The sequence below is a fragment of the Cheilinus undulatus genome, linkage group 23 (assembly GCF_018320785.1).
Source record: "Cheilinus undulatus linkage group 23, ASM1832078v1, whole genome shotgun sequence".
Lineage (NCBI taxonomy): Eukaryota > Metazoa > Chordata > Actinopteri > Labriformes > Labridae > Cheilinus > Cheilinus undulatus.
Genome location: NC_054887.1, coordinates 2,398,807 through 2,411,572, shown reverse-complemented (window position 1 = coordinate 2,411,572; position 12,766 = coordinate 2,398,807). Strand labels below are relative to the sequence as shown.

Sequence of the window (12,766 nt, the reverse complement as noted above, 5' to 3'; positions counted from 1 at the left end):
TCAGAATGGCCGAGCAGTCCAAGGCGCTGTGTTCAGGTAACAGTCTCATCTGGAGGTGTGGGTTCAAATCCCACTTCTGACAGTATGTTCTTGTCTCTCTTCATGTTGTTTGTGACATGAAACCCAGCCTCAGCATGTTGCAACATCTTGGGCGTCACAGAACATGTTGTCAAGAAAGTGCAAAACTTGCAGGACAGCTGGAGCAGTTAATAATGCGTACTCACACATAATGAAAGCATGTCTGTGCTGTGCTCAGCCTGATTTCTGCATATACACATAGCTTTAATGGAATGTTTGGCAGAGCGTTCTCAGATTAGGTAGTGTTGCTGTTCTTGTTTAGTCCAGCCAGCAAGGTTTGGCTTTTCATTCTCTGCTCTGTTCCACAGGAATTTCTTTTCATACGTCTGTTGTCCTCTTGCCGCCACTCTGACATGTGTCCACGTCCAAGTACATGGAAGAGAATGCAGCCTCTCCACTGGTTCCATGGTGTAATGGTCAGCACTCTGAACTCTGAATCCAGCAATCCGAGTTCGAATCTCGGTGGGACCTTACTTTAAGCCAATTCAGGTGTAAGCCCTGGACCTGGGGCGCCAATGGTCTGGGCACAGGCTGAGAACAACTCAATGGTCATGAGTTCCTCAGCCATCCTGAAAGATCCCAAACTCCCAGTTCGACCGGGACGACCATGATAGCGTGTTTAGATGACACTAGCAATTGTGTTATGGCTTTCCCATTCTGAATACTTCACCAAGCAGCTGTTCTCTAAAGCGGGCTACACACTTAAAGATAATCGGCCTGTTTTTGTCCCGATTTTCCCCCTTCCCGACGATTATCCTGTGGTCTGAGGTGTGTTAAGAGAGAATTTGTCCCGATAATCGGCTCCAAAAACGGTCGGGGCCAAAAATCGTAAATATTAAACTGTTAAACTAAATGTTAAACTCATGATTCTGTGAATTGTGATGTAAAACGGAACGTAGCCAATCAGGAAGCAAGCTGACTGAGGAACAAGGAAGCAGACGTAAACAAAAACAAGCATGGCTGACCTGTTGAAGCATCATAAAGTTCAGTGGACTTCTGAAATGGAGGACCAGCTTGTGGAGCTGTGGGAAGCCCAAGAATGCTTATTCAACGTCTCTGCCAAGTCGTACCACAACCGAAATGACAAGGACAAGAGTGGCAAGAAATCGCCAGTGCCATGGAGTTATCAGGTAAGCTAATAGGTAGCTAGATAACAGCTAGTCTTGCTCCAACCAGTGTTGTATCGTTAATCATAGTAACGTCATTAAACCAGTTAATAAGCTTTAATGCTGCATTCGATTGTACTCGGAACTCGGAAAGATCTGGATCAGAAATTCCGACTTCCGAGGTAAATGCGTTTCATTGCGTAAGCTCGGAAAACATGGCCGGGCGCAGTAAGCTGATGTTTGTTTGGATGTTTTTCGAGGATCTAAAATTCCTGCTGGGGAAATATATTAGCTATTTGAGGGAGAGAGAGAAAGAGAAATGTCGTATGCTGTAAGTATGGCTTGAACACACCAGCGAGGGGAATCCTGCATGCATCATTGAACTTAAATGGGCATCAAAGCGAGCTGTGCAGAGGCCTGTACTGTAGTAACACAAATGCTAAATTAGACGACACATAAAAGTGACTCTGTTTACCTCTCACGGTGTGGGACGCCATTTTGCTATCACGTCATTCCAACCGACTCGGGCTGCTTGGATCCTACCCGAAATCCCGAGTCGGAGTCCCGGGCTCAAGGGCCGTTCTATTGCACTATTCCGATTCGGAGGTCGGATTTATCCGAGTTCTGAGTACAGTCGAACGCAGCATAACTGCTGTAACTTGCACCCTAAAGTGGTGTCAACGTCCACCACTGCTTCTATTTACCTGAAAAGTAGTAATCCTGCTGCAAATTTTTTTACTTCCTCCAGTTCAATAAAATCAGCACATTGCATTTTCTTGGGCTTTTTGGTCATACAGCATAGGTGGGGTTCAGGAGTGTGTGTGTGGGGTTGTGTGTGTGTGTGAGGGGGTGTGTGTGTCAGATACCAAGACGATGGCAGATCACATTCTGCCTATTGGGGCTGTGCCCCATTGTCCTGTGAGTTGCCAGGTGATCTCCGAGCTCTTATGGCCCTATTCCCACCTCGATCACGGGCTCCCGTGAACCACTTGGACAGAGCCGCCTCTGCATCGTTCTGGTTGATGTCCTTTGTGGCTGCGATCTTCTTGAGTGCCCCTAAAAATAAATGACAAGAAGCCAACTTAGTTAAGCTAGCTTGATTTTTAGATTATGAAACCTCAAAAGTCTCATATCACTGAGAAATGTGTATGCGTATAATGTGTATGTGTATAAGAGTACAGGAAATTGCACGACTATGTATATAACCTGACAGCAAGAATGGCTAAGGTCTGTTGCATTACGGGTTCGAGTTCCAGTTCCAGATGAACATTACTGCAGGTATCTCCCCATCTCTCCTAAATAAAATGTAGACCTATTATTATTATTATTATTATTATTATTACTAATACATTCATCAATGTATAATAAACAATAAATAAGGGTGTACATAGTTTGTAGATCAGTGGTTTTCAACCAGCGGTCCTTGAGGGGGTTCCAGGTGGTCCCCAGCTAAATGATGGAGAGTTGGTAACCAAATGGACCCTTATAGAGAGTATAAAATGAGAGTGTAAAATGAAACCAAATGGACCCTTAATTCATTTTATGCTTTCATGAGATAAGCATGTCACACCGCTAGCTAGGCTGCCGGGTCTTTATCCACCGTCGGGTGGTAGTTACACGCCTCTCTTCCCGGTAGCTGCTCGCTGAGCAGCGCCTTCTTGTGGATCAAGCTTGCGATCGTGATGAAGCACACAGTCCCCAGAAGTTGCGAATGCATCTTAAATCTGCACCTACTACAATAACGGTGGTAGTTACAACGGGTGTGGCTGTTAGATGTTATAATGGCATTCACCGGCGCTTTGCCTTCCACCATTCTCGCACGTGCACACATCAATAAGTCTGTGTTATCAGGGAATGTGTACAATGAATGTATAACAGTATGTGTGTTTATGTTTGTGTGAGTGTATGTTCGATGTGCTTTATGTGTAACCAGGATTGTATTTAATGTATGTCTGGATAATTGCATCCTTGCAATTGACCTTATATAAATTAAGTGAAAATAGTTGTATACCAGAGTAGAGTAGCTTGTCCCAAAGTTTAGTACCAAGGGAAAATTGACCATACTTACCCCACACATAACCCATTCAGGACCCAGAAATGGGTGACCAGTTTAAACCTATTCCCATTTTGCCCAGATAGAGGCCCAGACATGGTTGGCCAGGTCTAACCCATGCATGTTCACCCTGGGATCATGTGGAATCATGGTGCAATTTTTCAGAGGCCTGCCACCTTGCTGAAACCTCTTGAAAACACACTATAATCAACACATCAGTGTGCTGTATTTTGTAAAAAAGATAAATAAATAAATAACCCTTAAGATTAGGGGACAGTACGTCACAGTTCCCAGAGTGCACTGCAGAGCAAAACACATGGTGACCAGCCAGTGAGTTTATAATTTCATATTTTCTCGATCTAATGTGTGTTTTTGTAAGCCATGTAAATCACATAAGACATAAAATACAAATAAATCAATGGTAATCCAATAAGGTGAACATGTCTTAACACACATAGTTCCCCTTAACTCAAACAGTTATGTAATAGGCATGTTTAAATAGGAGGGAAACATATTTTTCATATAAAAGCTGAAATCAACAACACTTAAAAAGTCAGAGTGGAGGATGTAGTTTATGCCAGTGGTTCTCAACCTTGTCCCGAGACACTAAGAGGGGGTCTCCAGATTCCCTAAAGAAGAATATTTTTAGAATTCCACTGTTGCTACTTTACACCAATTTAGCCAAATGTTGACAGTTTTCATCATTTTTTCCCACAAATTTTAACACATTTTTGCCATTAACTCTTATTTTTGCCATTATAAACTCTTTCCACCACTTTTTCTGCTGGTTTTTTTCCACTTCTAAACCACATAAGCCAAATGTTGCCTCTGCTGACCCATTATTGCCACTATTAACCCCTTAAAGCCTGTTGTAAGAATTGACAGTGTCAGTGAAACACAGAATCACAGTTGTCCCGGTGAAACTGTGAGTATGGGATCTTTCAGGAGGGCTGAGGAATTCATGACCATTGAGATGTTCAGCCTTTGCCCGCAGTACCAGAGTCCCAGTTCCAGGACTTGGAATGGCTTAAGAGGAAGGTCCCACCGAGATTTGAACTCGGATCGCTGGATTCAGAGTCCAGAGTGCTAACCATTACACCATGGAACCAGTGCAGAGGGTGCTTTTAGGATGTACTGGGACATGGACACATGTCAAAGTGAAGGCAACAGGACAACAGACGTATGAAAAGAAATACCTGAGGAACAGAGCAGAGCAGGAAAAGCCAAACCTTGCTGGCTGGACTAAACAACAAGGACAGAAACTCTGCCCAGTCTGAGAACGCTCTGCCAAATAGTCCATTAAAGCTACGTGTTTACACGTGTAACACAACATCCATTTCACTCATAAACATTGAGTTGAAATTACTCAGTTCTTTCTAACCTGTTCTAAATGCTTATTATAAACAAGTTACTTGTACTTCTTGGCCATAACAGCTCAAATTTACTTGAGTTTACTTGGTTTAAACACATTAAGTAAAAAGGAGGTCAAATGGAGTTGTGTGTTTACTTAAAAATCCAAAACAGCAATTTCAGCTCTATTTTTATGAGCTGATAGAACTTATTTTAGTTTTAGTGAACAGTACTCAAACAATTTAAGTATTTTTTGTTATAGCTCATTATTTAGTGTTTATTAAAGGAAATAATGAAGCTCCTTTCCTTTTCAATTCGAACGGCCTTCGTCATGGCTGACACTGAAATGCTTCCGGGTCGTTTCACTCAGTGAGGAACCTTCCTGAGCAAAACGGACTATTCAGACGGACCCCTGCTCTCATGTGTCTTTGCTCATCGGCCTTCAAATCTCGGTCCTCAATCTTATGGCTTGGGTCTTAAAAACACAGGCTCTGTGTCTCTGAGAGTCACAGCCACTTCATGGCGCCGTGGCTTAGTTGGTCAAAGTGCCTGTCTAGTAAACAGGAGATCCTGGGTTCAAATCCCAGCGGTGCCTAGTCTGCATCTCCTGCAGTGGCAGCTGTTTTCCTGAGAGCAGAAAGCAGTATCTCTTCAAGCAAAAACCCAATGGATATGGACAGAGGTTTCCCGCTCACCTCTGGTTCTTTTGAGATTTGATGCCCACATATTTGAAGCCATTACTCCTGGGCTCAAATCCCTGCATTGCCTTCACACCTTCACTTACCTCTGATAGCTTGTATTTTCATCAGTCGAGGTAACAGTACCTGTGATGACTTGTTGTCTAATGACAAAATTCCTGGACAAGGCTGACAGTTTGAAATCAAAGCAACGGTGCTTTGTCCAGATCCTGCAGAATAGTCATTTGCCTTCCAGGTAGGTGTGACAAGCTCGTCTCCTCTCTGCCTCAGTGGGATTGGAGGGGACACTTTGATTTGATCAACAACAGTGGAGTTTTCATGCATCATGCCTTGGAGATTTGGCTCATGGTACACAGCCTGAGGTGGCACTGAGATGCCATAGTGAGTGTGTGTGTCTCTGTGGCGCAATCGGCCAGCGCGCTCGGCTGTTAACCGAGAGGATGGTGGTTCGAGCCCACCCAGGGACGAGAAGTACTATTCCTGGCTTCTCCAGGAGGAGGACTCAAAGAGTCACATATGCTTTTTTTAATCAGCATGAGTGTTATGTAGGGGTCCTTGTAAAATTTTCTGCCCTGTAAGGGTCCCCAGCCCCCAAAAGTTAGAGGACCGCTGCTATAGGGGGCAATGTTACTGTTATTAACATCAGTGAATGTTGGATGTCACACTGACATTAATGAAATATCAACGGCTGCTTCAGTGGGTCACCAACAGCCATTGTTGCAAATAGTGGCACAAGATAGTCCACCTTAGGTGACTATCAAAAACCTTTTACAGAGAGTACTATCTGATGTTCTAAGGTAATCAGTTACCAGAGATATTTTGAGTGCTATGAACTTATCAGTGTTTACAGTGCACTAAGAATTAAGGCTGTCAATAGATTAAAATTTTTAATCACGATTAATCTCACAAATTCCATAGTCTGCTCGCAATTAATCACAAATTAATCGCACTGCGTGGGGATGAGAGCAGACCTTTAGGAGACGTGATGGGACCAGTCAACAGTCAATAGCGCAGCTGTGGTGCCGGTTCATGGCAGATATAATAGCCTAAATAAATGAATAAATCATACTGGCCCAAAAGTGCGTTGGCACACCAGGAAATGCTCAGTATGCCAGTTAGCGAGTCCATCCCTGCAGAGTTGTCTGAGTGTCTCCATTGTAAACAAATCCAGCATGGTGAGGGGGGCGGCTCTCTGCATTAGCGGTGTGCATGGCTAGCTAGTGGTGCGGGCTATATAAGACTCTACGAACTTCCTGTAACTCTGTTCATGTCGAGAGGAGGAGAAAATAACTTCAGTCTTATCTGACATGATCTGAAAGCTGAACCTGTCATTCAGAAGTCTCTGTCCTTTATCCATTTCTGCTCGCTTTGATCTGAGTTCGAATCTCGGTGGGACCTTACTTTAAGCCAATTCAGGTGTAAGCCCTGGACCTGGGGCGCCAATGGTCCAGGCACAGGCTGAAAACAACTCAATGGTCATGAGTTCCTCAACCATCCTGAATGATCCCAAACTCCCAATTTGACCAGGATGGCTGTGATAGCGTGTTTAGATGCTCCTAAAACGGTCGGGGCTGACAATCGTACCAAAAATCCTCATGTGTGTGGGGAAAGCAGACGACTCCTGAGTCATGACTCCCTGAATTGTGACGTGGAACGGAATGTAGCCAATCAAGTAGCGAGCTGACTGACAACAACTCACCTCTAGCTCACCCAGTAGACTATAAAGTCCGTGTTCACGCTGTCTCCAGGATTTCCTCCACAGTCTTTTTTTTTTGGTTTTTGATTTTTCCTGTTTTTGTTAGATCACGTGTGATCAAGCAACATTTCTGGAGGACGAGATTCTAGATCGGTGGTGGGACAGAATCATGATGTGTGTGGTGTGCTGTGATGAGATTATGGGAGCACACCAAACACAGAACAATCAAAACTGTTCAATGCCTGATTTTTATCTTCATGTGTGGGGTCTCCAACAGATCAATAATCTTTGAAGGTTTAGAAAATCCTTATGTGTGTACCCCGCTTTAGTTCAGTGGCCACATCAATGTGGTGACCCTGAGATTGCTGCCAAATGACTATGCAGCACTGACCATGAAATGGCCAGTCAGCTTGGAAAGAATTTCTTTGGAACGTTTTGGCACATTTGCAGTGTTGGTTTACTGTTTGCCCAATTCTGGAACAGACTTCAATCAGCATGTCCAAGCAGTGAGGTGTAAAAGCGCTCCAGCTTCTGAAAACAGCTTCCAAGGCTATATTTGCCACAGCTGGCTGTCGAGAGGCGTGATTGTACTGTCAGAATGGCCGAGCGGTCTAAGGCGCTGCGTTCAGGTCGCAGTCTCTTCTGGAGGCGTGGGTTCGAATCCCACTTCTGACAGTATGTTCTTGTCCCTCTTCAAGTTGTCTGTAACGTGAAACCCAGCTTCAGCATGTCGCAACATCTTGGGCGTCAGAGGACATGCTGACAAGAAAGTGCAAAACTTGCAGGACAGCTGGAGCAGTTAACAATGTGTGCTCACACTCAATCAAAGCATGTCTGGGCCGTGCTCAGCCTTTCTGCATATACATGTAGCTTTAGTGGAATATTTGGCAGAGCGTTCATGGATTGGGCAGTGTTGCTGTCCTTGTTGTTTAGTCCAGCCAGCAAGGTTTAGCTTTTTAGTCTATGCTCTGTATTGGTATATGCACAGGTATTTCTTGTCATGCGTCTGTTGTCCTGTTGCCGTCACTTTGAAATGTGTCCATGTCCCAGTACATGGAAGAGAATGCAGTTTCTCCACTGGTTCCATGGTGTAATGGTCAGCACTCTGCACTCTGAATCCAGCGATCTGAGTCCGAATCTCGGTGGGACCTCACTTTAAGCCAATTCAGGTGTAAGCCCTGGACCTGGGGCGCCAATGGTCCGGGCACAGGCTGAAAACAACTCAATGGTTATGAGTTCCTCAGCCATCCTGAATGATCCCAAACTCGCAACTTGACCGGGATGCCTGTGATAGCGTGTTGTGATTACACCAGCAACTGTGGAATGTAGTTCAGAGGCCACATCAATGTGGTGACCCTGAGATTACTGCTAAATGACTAAGCAGCACTGACCATGAAATGGCCAGTCCACTTGGAAAGAATTTCTTTGGAACAGTTGTCAAAGGCGTCAAAGGCGTCCAAGCTGGAGTGTTTTGGAAGCACTGATTCTGTGTTTGACCACACTGCAACATCTGTGGAGGAAGGCTTTCCCATTCTGAATACTTCACCAAGCAGCTGTGTTCTCTAAAGGCTGGCTCAGACTACACGATTCTTTTGGTCGTTCACGACGGCACCATGTCAGACTATGTGACCAAAATCTTGTCCTGTCTTGGCCACAGCCTGGTCACACTACAAGAGTGGTCCGGACCTCTCAGCGTATGCTGACGTCACCACTGTCCCCGCGACTGAGTGCGAGATCACAGGTTGTCGGGGGGCGGGCCAAAGAGTGTCAATCACTCTACAACAGAAGCGCTCTGTGTGATTGTAGCGGCCTTTTGCTCATAAAAAGGAGAAACAACTGTGGATTGGATTATGGATAATAAGTATGGATGTATCAAGAGTAGGACAATATGGACTGGCTCTCCTTCAGATAGAACTTAAGGTATGCATGTGATACCGTAAGGAAAAATAAATAAAAAAATTAAACATTAGTTTGGAGGAAAAAAGCCGGCCTTAAGAGAAGGTTCCACCGAGATTTTAACACGGATCACTGGATTCAAAGTCCAGAGTGCTAACCATTACACCATGGGACCACCAGTCCAGTTGCTCATTGTTGACAGGAGTGGGATCCTGTAAATATGGCAGGGAATTGTTGATAAGCCCACCAGGATGACAGTTCCTCCAATGTGGTTCTGTCTGCTCGTTGGAGCAGGCTGTGGGGAGAGGATCTCATAAAGTCAGAATGGCCGAGCAGTCCAAGGCGCTGTGTTCAGGTAACAGTCTCATCTGGAGGTGTGGGTTCAAATCCCACTTCTGACAGTATGTTCTTGTCTCTCTTCATGTTGTTTGTGACATGAAACCCAGCCTCAGCATGTTGCAACATCTTGGGCGTCAGAGGACATGCTGTCAAGAAAGTGCAAAACTTGCAGGACAGCTGAAGCAGTTAATAATGCGTACTCACACATAATGAAAGCATGTCTGGGCTGTGCTCAGCCTGATTTCTGCATATACACATAGCTTTAATGGAATGTTTGGCAGAGCGTTCTCAGATTAGGTAGTGTTGCTTATTGCCACTATTAACCCCTTAAAGCCTGTTGTAAGAATTGACAGTGTCAGTGAAACACAGAATCACAGTTGTCCCGGTGAAACTGTGAGTATGGGATCTTTCAGGAGGGCTGAGGAATTCATGACCATTGAGATGTTCAGCTTTTGCCCGCAGTACCAGAGTCCCAGTTCCAGGACTTGGAATGGCTTAAGAGGAAGGTCCCACCGAGATTTGAACTCGGATCGCTGGATTCAGAGTCCAGAGTGCTAACCATTACACCATGGAACCAGTGCAGAGGGTGCTTTTAGGATGTACTGGGACATGGACACATGTCAAAGTGAAGGCAACAGGACAACAGACGTATGAAAAGAAATACCTGAGGAACAGAGCAGAGCAGGAAAAGCCAAACCTTGCTGGCTGGACTAAACAACAAGGACAGAAACTCTGCCCAGTCTGAGAACGCTCTGCCAAATAGTCCATTAAAGCTACGTGTTTACACGTGTAACACAACATCCATTTCACTCATAAACATTGAGTTGAAATTACTCAGTTCTTTCTAACCTGTTCTAAATGCTTATTATAAACAAGTTACTTGTACTTCTTGGCCATAACAGCTCAAATTTACTTGAGTTTACTTGGTTTAAACACATTAAGTAAAAAGGAGGTCAAATGGAGTTGTGTGTTTACTTAAAAATCCAAAACAACAATTTCAGCTCTATTTTTATGAGCTGATAGAACTTATTTTAGTTTTAGTGAACAGTACTCAAACAATTTAAGTATTTTTTGTTATAGCTCATTATTTAGTGTTTATTAAAGGAAATAATGAAGCTCCTTTCCTTTTCAATTCGAACGGCCTTCATCATGGCCGACACTGAAATGCTTCCGGGTCGTTTCACTCAGTGAGGAACCTTCCTGAGCAAAACGGACTATTCAGACGGACCCCTGCTCTCATGTGTCTTTGCTCATCGGTCTTCAAATCTCGGTCCTCAATCTTATGGCTTGGGTCTTAAAAACACAGGCTCTGTGTCTCTGAGAGTCACAGCCACTTCATGGCGCCGTGGCTTAGTTGGTCAAAGTGCCTGTCTAGTAAACAGGAGATCCTGGGTTCAAATCCCAGCGGTGCCTAGTCTGCATCTCCTGCAGTGGCAGCTGTTTTCCTGAGAGCAGAAAGCAGTATCTCTTCAAGCAAAGACCCAACGGATATGGACAGAGGTTTCTCATCTCTGGTTCTTTTGAGATTTGATGCCCAGATGAAGCCTTTACTCCAAGGCGTGCTCTTCCCAGGGGCGCTGTGGCTTAGCTGGTCAGTGTGCCTGTCTTGTAAACAAGAGAACCTGGGTTCAAATCCCAGCAGTGCCTAGTCTGCATCTCCTGCAGTGGCAGCTGTTTTCCTGAGAGCAGAAAGCAGTATCTCTTCAAGCAAAAACCCAATGGATATGGACAGAGGTTTCCCGCTCACCTCTGGTTCTTTTGAGATTTGATGCCCAGATGAAGCCTTTACTCCGAGGCGTGCTCTTCCTAGGGGCGCTGTGGCTTAGATGGTCAAAGTGCCTGTCTTGTAAACAGGAGAACCTGAGCTCAAATCCCAGCAGTGCCTAGTCTGCATCTCCTGCAGTGGCAGCTGTTTTCCTGAGAGCAGAAAGCAGTATCTCTTCAAGCAAAAACCCAATGGATATGGACAGAGGTTTCCCGCTCACCTCTGGCTCTTTTGAGATTTGATGCCCACATATTTGAAGCCATTACTCCTGGGCTCAAATCCCTGCATTGCCTTCACACCTTCACTTACCTCTGATAGCTTGTATTTTCATCAGTCGAGGTAACAGTACCTGTGATGACTTGTTGTCTAATGACAAAATTCCTGGACAAGGCTGACAGTTTGAAAACAAAGCAACGGTGCTTTGTCCAGATCCTGCAGAATAGTCATTTGCCTTCCAGGTAGGTGTGACAAGCTCGTCTCCTCTCTGCCTCAGTGGGATTGGAGGGGACACTTTGATTTGATCAACAACAGTGGAGTTTTCATGCATCATGCCTTGGAGATTTGGCTCATGGTACACAGCCTGAGGTGGCACTGAGATGCCATAGTGAGTGTGTGTGTCTCTGTGGCGCAATCGGCCAGCGCGCTCGGCTGTTAACCGAGAGGATGGTGGTTCGAGCCCACCCAGGGACGAGAAGTACTATTCCTGGGTCCTCCAGGAGGAGGACTCAAAGAGTCACATATGCTTTTTTTAATCAGCGTTAGTGTTATGTAGGGGTCCTTGTAAAATTTTCTGCCCTGTAAGGGTCCCCAGCCCCCAAAAGTTAGAGGACCGCTGCTATAGGGGGCAATGTTACTGTTATTAACATCAGTGAATGTTGGATGTCACACTGACATTAATGAAATATCAACGGCTGCTTCAGTGGGTCACCAACAGCCATTGTTGCAAATAGTGGCACAAGATAGTCCACCTTAGGTGACTATCAAAAACCTTTTACAGAGAGTACTATCTGATGTTCTAAGGTAATCAGTTACCAGAGATATTTTGAGTGCTATGAACTTATCAGTGTTTACAGTGCACTAAGAATATTAAGTATTGCACACTCGAAGTAGATGATTTAGCCTAAGTCCTGCAAACTTAAATCAACATTTGAATCTCAGTTTTGAGAACTTAATATAACAGATTTTAAACTAGTGGTGAATACTTAAATAGTTCATCTGCCTGCATCTGCCTACTAAAAACAAACACTTTTTTAACTCACAAAAGTCAAGTGTAGTTTACTTGTTATCTTTGAGGCAATGAGTTTCCTTTTTTTTTTTAAGTAAGCTCAACTAATTTTGTCTTACAGTGCATATGCAGAAATCAGGCTGCACACAGCCCAGACATGCTTTCATTGTGTGTGAGCTCACGTTATTAACTGCTCCAGCTGTCCTGTGCTTTCTTGCCATCATGTCCTCTGGGTTTCATGTTTCAGACATTTAGAGAGTCAAGAACATACTGTCAGAAGTGGGATTCGAACCCACGCCTCCAGAGGAGACTGCGACCTGAACGCAGCGCCTTAGACCGCTCGGCCATTCTGACTGTTCAGAAATGTTTTCCCACAGCCTGTTCTGCCACATAAAGCCTTGGAAACTATTTTCAGATGCTGGAGTGCTTTTACGCCTCACGGCTTGGACATGACGATTTAAGTCTGTTCCAAGATTGGACAAAAAGTAAATCAAAAATTCACTGCCATATTTCCAGGATCCCACTCCTGTCAACAAAGAGCAGCTGGACTCGTGGTTCCA

The 12,766-nt window shown here is 44.6% G+C and overlaps 11 non-coding genes across 11 annotated transcripts; 8 read left to right on the top strand and 3 right to left on the bottom strand.

Annotated features, from left to right (window-relative positions):
- Window positions 1–477: 477 nt before the first annotated feature.
- On the top strand, window positions 478–549 carry trnaq-cug. The gene has a single exon. It is a non-coding gene; the product is annotated as a tRNA-Gln (tRNA).
- Window positions 550–4,273: 3,724 nt separating this feature from the next.
- trnaq-cug lies at window positions 4,274–4,345 on the bottom strand. The gene has a single exon. It is a non-coding gene; the product is annotated as a tRNA-Gln (tRNA).
- A 763-nt stretch (window positions 4,346–5,108) lies between these two features.
- On the top strand, window positions 5,109–5,182 carry trnat-agu. Its single transcript has one exon. It is a non-coding gene; the product is annotated as a tRNA-Thr (tRNA).
- Window positions 5,183–5,678: 496 nt separating this feature from the next.
- trnan-guu lies at window positions 5,679–5,752 on the top strand. The gene has a single exon. It is a non-coding gene; the product is annotated as a tRNA-Asn (tRNA).
- Window positions 5,753–7,573: 1,821 nt separating this feature from the next.
- trnal-cag lies at window positions 7,574–7,656 on the top strand. The gene has a single exon. It is a non-coding gene; the product is annotated as a tRNA-Leu (tRNA).
- Window positions 7,657–9,720: 2,064 nt separating this feature from the next.
- On the bottom strand, window positions 9,721–9,792 carry trnaq-cug. Its single transcript has one exon. It is a non-coding gene; the product is annotated as a tRNA-Gln (tRNA).
- A 763-nt stretch (window positions 9,793–10,555) lies between these two features.
- trnat-agu lies at window positions 10,556–10,629 on the top strand. Its single transcript has one exon. It is a non-coding gene; the product is annotated as a tRNA-Thr (tRNA).
- A 160-nt stretch (window positions 10,630–10,789) lies between these two features.
- trnat-ugu lies at window positions 10,790–10,863 on the top strand. The gene has a single exon. It is a non-coding gene; the product is annotated as a tRNA-Thr (tRNA).
- A 164-nt stretch (window positions 10,864–11,027) lies between these two features.
- trnat-ugu lies at window positions 11,028–11,101 on the top strand. Its single transcript has one exon. It is a non-coding gene; the product is annotated as a tRNA-Thr (tRNA).
- Window positions 11,102–11,597: 496 nt separating this feature from the next.
- On the top strand, window positions 11,598–11,671 carry trnan-guu. Its single transcript has one exon. It is a non-coding gene; the product is annotated as a tRNA-Asn (tRNA).
- Window positions 11,672–12,477: 806 nt separating this feature from the next.
- trnal-cag lies at window positions 12,478–12,560 on the bottom strand. The gene has a single exon. It is a non-coding gene; the product is annotated as a tRNA-Leu (tRNA).
- Window positions 12,561–12,766: the final 206 nt, after the last annotated feature.